The sequence below is a fragment of the Conger conger genome, chromosome 3, assembly GCF_963514075.1.
Source record: "Conger conger chromosome 3, fConCon1.1, whole genome shotgun sequence".
In the NCBI taxonomy this organism is placed as follows: domain Eukaryota; kingdom Metazoa; phylum Chordata; class Actinopteri; order Anguilliformes; family Congridae; genus Conger; species Conger conger.
Window position 1 is genome coordinate 4,420,309 of NC_083762.1, and position 5,000 is coordinate 4,425,308.

Consider the following 5,000-nt stretch of genomic DNA (forward strand, 5'->3'; position numbering starts at 1 on the left):
CAGTCCTGTGTGTGTGTGTGCGTGTGCGTGTGCCTACCTCAGCCCTGTGTGTGTGTGTGTGTGTGTGTGTGTGCGTGAGTGTGTGTGTCTGTGTGTGTGTGTGTGTGTGTGTGTACGTGCCTTCAGTAATGCAGGGAAATGAAAAAAATTAAGTGCATGCACACACACACACAGTACTGAAGTCCACACACACACAGGCTGAAGCACGCGCACACACACACACACACACACACAGGCTGAAGCACGCGCACACACACACACACACACACACACACACACACACACACACAGTGAAGCTCGGGTGTCAGTAACAGTGTGTACAGACCTGACAAGCGCCGTTAGAATACGACTCCTTCCCCGGGATCGACAGCGTTGGTTTCTATGGAAACTCCGACACTTCCCGCGTCTCCTTCCTTTATTATTAGATGCTGAGGAGCAGACGGCTCAGAATAGAACGATCCTTCTTCATTACCCACAATCCCCCTCCCCGACCGGCTTCGTTAACCGACCCGGCCCTCCATCATTCCCTGGCTCCCGCGGCTCGCTCTGAACATCGTCCGTTTTTATCGGCGCCGTGCCCTCCTGCCCCCTGCGCCCCCGGAAAAATAGCACACACTTCCCCGCGTCGTTCTCAGAACTGAGCCCCTCACTGACACAAAATGAGAGGTGAGGACCCGCCCTCTCTCAGTCTCTCTGATTGCAGTTCGTTTGTCCATAAAAAAGAAAAACGTGCGGGAAACGGACGGGAAACGGACAGGTCGCCGGCGGCCATGTTGTCACAGAGGGGTGGGGAGGGACGCGGGGGTGAAAACAAAAAGCCCCCCCCCCCCCCCATTATTTCACTGCAAGATTACACTTGTTAACCACAGTGCGAATGACACCAACATTTGATAGTCTCCCTCTCTCTCTCTCTCTCTCTCTCTCTCTCTGCCTGTCTCTCTGTCTCTGTCTCTCTCTCTCTCTCTGGACACGGGGAGGTGGATGGGTCCTCTCCAGTTCGATGGCCATTACACACAGCGTGAGATATGATGTTACACACACACACACACACACACTCACTCACACACAGCGTGAGATATGATTATCTTATTTACCTTTTTTTGATGTTTTATGTTCTCTTATCAACAGTGATTTTGAGTGATGATGCATGAGGTTCATATCATAAGTAAAACAGCAATAATGGCATGTGCACACAATAGGACACAGCAAAGTATTTAGCAGGGGAATTACAGAACTGCAGGAACCACAGCTAGTACTTATAACCTCACTGCACACCTTAAGAGATTTATACAACGAGCAATTAACGTTGGCAATTTACATGAAACTGAAAACCCTTATTAGCACTATAGTACAGAACAATTGATGGAATAAGACCAATAACTACGGCGTACTCAAAGTCCAGTTCATAATGTGTACGTAATTGGCGAGCTTAGATAATAACGCAAAACACTGTAAACATGTAAAGATGAATCTGGGTTAAAATGCCGATTACCGCCGGTTGAAATAAAAAAACACATTCTCGGCCTGTGCGGAGCTGTCAAACGTCTGTGTGACACAGGCAGACCGTAAAAGAAGGCTCACCCCCCCCCCCCCCCCCCAAGGAAATGCCTTAGATTGGCCCGCACGGTAATGGAACATTCTGGAAAAAGCGCGAATCTCTCAGAACGTCGGCGGCGGCGGGCTTGCAGGGGTTCGGTTTTCGGACAGAGATGTTTTCGCTCGATCTGCGAGTCCCGGCTTCCCCCGGCCCGTGACCCCGCGCTCGGGAGTGAGAGAGCGACCGGTGGCCTTTCCGCCTTCGTCCCGGACGACATCGTTCATCGTTCATCGTTCTCCGCTCTGAACCCACGCGGCCTGTCAATCAGAGACAGAGGCTCCGCCCCCTGCCAGCGTCTGCCGGCCTATCACAGCGGAGCCAGGGAACCAGGAATTTGTCATTCCCCACCAGACGCTCCAAACTCCAGCGGTTAGAATATACTGCAGTTTATTAAGCCTCTGGTGCCGAAAAGCACATTCCCCCAGTGACGTCCGTTCAAAACTATCAATGTACCCCGGCAAAATTATTTTGGACAGTACTTTTCAATTCTAAAATTTCCTCACAACTAATTACTCTCCAGGGACCGATTATTTTCTCTGAGCCGCACAGAAGAAGATATAAGATTTATTTTTCATCCCTATTTATCCCTTCATGTTTGGGTACCCTGCTCCGGTGCCAGAAAAACATGTCAAACATGGCCGCCTCCACGAACCCGGCTTCATTGAGCCATTGCGCAGCTCCCATAGGAACCCATGGAGCTGGGAAGCAGAAGCTGTCTCCAGTGCCTGTATGTCTCCATGAGCCGAGCACACTCGGAGATCACTGGGAGTGCTCCAGAGGAACCCCGGCTACGAGACAAACCTTTCAGCTCGTCTAACGCCCTGTGGTCCCATGGCGGCCTGTAGGGTAGTGGTTAAGATAAATGACTGGGACACGCAAGGTCAGTGGTTCTAATCCCGGTGTAGCCACAATAAGATCCGCACAGCCGTTGGGCCCTTGAGCAAGGCCCTTAACCCTGCATTGCTCCAGGGGAGGTTTGTTAGTCTAATCAACTGTACGTTGCTCTGGATAAAAGTGTCTGCTAAATGCCATTAATGTAATGTAATGTAATAACACAGGCCTGAATAATTGCACCCTGAAGAGATTGACATGCCCTATATCTCAGGCTAAAACGTTAATTAATTGTATTACATGTAATTAACAATTGAGGTGTAACGGTATTATATTTTCATTGATGCTTTTCTAAAACATCCTGCGTAATAAAACCGGCAATATAATTAACTTTTTCACCTGAAAGTGGGCAAAAAGTCGTCTTGAAGAAGGTGTGTCACTCTTCCTCAGCCCACCAGGGGGCGGGGTGTGGACATGGTATCTGACACTAACTCTAATTGAATTAGAGGAGGGTACAATTGGCAACTAAAATTGGAAGAAAATATTATTATACATAATATAATGCATAGCAGGGCTGCTGCAAAGCTCACATTATCACAAGGCACTATTCCCTTGTGTGGATCAGCCTCTCGGTCCATTTTCTGAAACTTACAAATCGTATTCTCAACAGAAGCCAAGTAACCAGTTTCAGACACAGCCTTGGTCTGGTGTTGAATCTAGACGGTGCTCTGGTGGACGAACCCCCCAATAAGGCAGCATATAATTGGCTGTAGTGTCACCTGGGGGACTCGACTGGCCAATGGAGTGCCTGCATTCTTCCTGCACAAGCTGCACATGAAGGAACCTCCTCCGACTCAGTGAGCTCATTCCAATCAATTATATTTCTCCACTTTTTCCTTTCCTTGCTCCTGCCATCTTTAAGGACATTCCAACCCCTTAAATATTCCTTCTGGAACTCCCGATCTTTCCTTTGAGCAAGAAAACATCAGCACCACCGTCGTGGAAGTTTTTTTCCGGAAAGCCTGACGTATAAATGACCTGTGGATCCACCTCTCCCCATATGCCACGTCTATAACTGACGTGGCTTCAAATTGACATCCGAAGGAGCTAGAACATTCCATTTGCCTAATTCACGTTTTCATGATTTCCCCGTCTTCATTTGTTTTTCTTGCTACTAGCCACAACATGGACAAACACACGCACGTTCTCATATATTGCTGAGAAATGTCTCCTCTGTTTATTGTATACGTGGGTGTGTGTGTGTGTGTGTGTGTGACAACACATTCCTTAGCATTGACTGCAGAAATGAGGGAGAACCCATGAAAGAGATAGACAGACAGACAGACAGACAGACAGTCTGTGAGGCATAATGACATCAGATTTCCCATGACAAACCAACAAACCACAGCCAAGAATGATGATAGCAAACTATGGAATCCGTTTTTTATTAAGAAAAAAAACGACAAAAAAAACAACGAACCACAGCCAAATAATACTGATAGTAAACCAGTGGGAAATCTAAATGATCTATAAGAATCAAAACTCATTGTACACTCATTTGCGGGAATCCCGCTAACAGAGAAATGGCAACGCAGACTATGACTAAAGCCATACCATCACTTCACACGTTCATTCTCATCGCTTTGCTCCCTTCCACTGCACTACTGCAAGGAAGAGGGAGACAGAAGGAGTACAGCAGACTGTTAGTAAGCAGGCACCACGCTACGATGTTTTAGTCACCACGTTAAAAACACGCTTTGGCTGCTGGGTAACAGGAACAGCGTAAACACGTCACGGAGAAGAGACGGAGATCACGGAGGTCGCAACGTGGAAGAAGCCAGGGGCCAGGGTTGAAGCCTCGCTCTGTTTTTATACTACATTACAGATATTAAGCTGACACCTTTATCTGAAGCGTCTTACAGCTGCTAAGACCAAGCCCCTGGAGCAATGTGCGGGCTGAGGGCCTTGCTCAAGGGCCAAAAAAGCTGCACAGATATTATTGAGGCTACACTAGAGCTTGGAACACCAACCTTTCAGGTGCCAGTCAAGCACCTTAAATACTAGACTATGGGCTGCCTGAGCTGGAAGGTATAGAAAGAGTGAAGCTAATGCATGTTTTAGAAGAAACTGTACAGAAAGATAACTGAAGCTACCATCTGTATGAGAGGACATCAAATGGAAAGAGCTTGTGGCATTTTGCTATTGTGCTTTTACTGCTATGACATTAGTAGGTGGCAGTACATTATCGAGGAAAGGTATGTAATGAGAATGTAACGATGGCAGAAGAAGACTTGTGATGTGTTAGCTACGGCTATAAGTTTTTAGAGGATAGTTTATTTGTTTATTCGTCAGCGACAATGTACAAAAACACATTAATCTCGGTTAATGAGAGGAGATGCTTAGCACCAGATTTTAGCTCCTTCACATCTGCTGTCTGCCGTTCATACTGAACGGACGGAGAACCGAAGCCACCGTCCGTGTGGAAGACTCTCAAACGTGCGGTAGCTCCGTGCGGACACCGGACGGAGAGCGCGGACCGAATCTCGGGAGCGGGAGTTCAGGCCCGTTTGGC

At 47.7% G+C, this 5,000-nt stretch overlaps 1 protein-coding gene across 1 annotated transcript in view; it reads right to left on the reverse strand.

The window, feature by feature from the left end:
* Positions 1-5,000, reverse strand: part of LOC133124742 (A disintegrin and metalloproteinase with thrombospondin motifs 2-like) — a 205,689-nt gene that overhangs the window by 119,098 nt on the left and 81,591 nt on the right. The window lies entirely within an intron of this gene.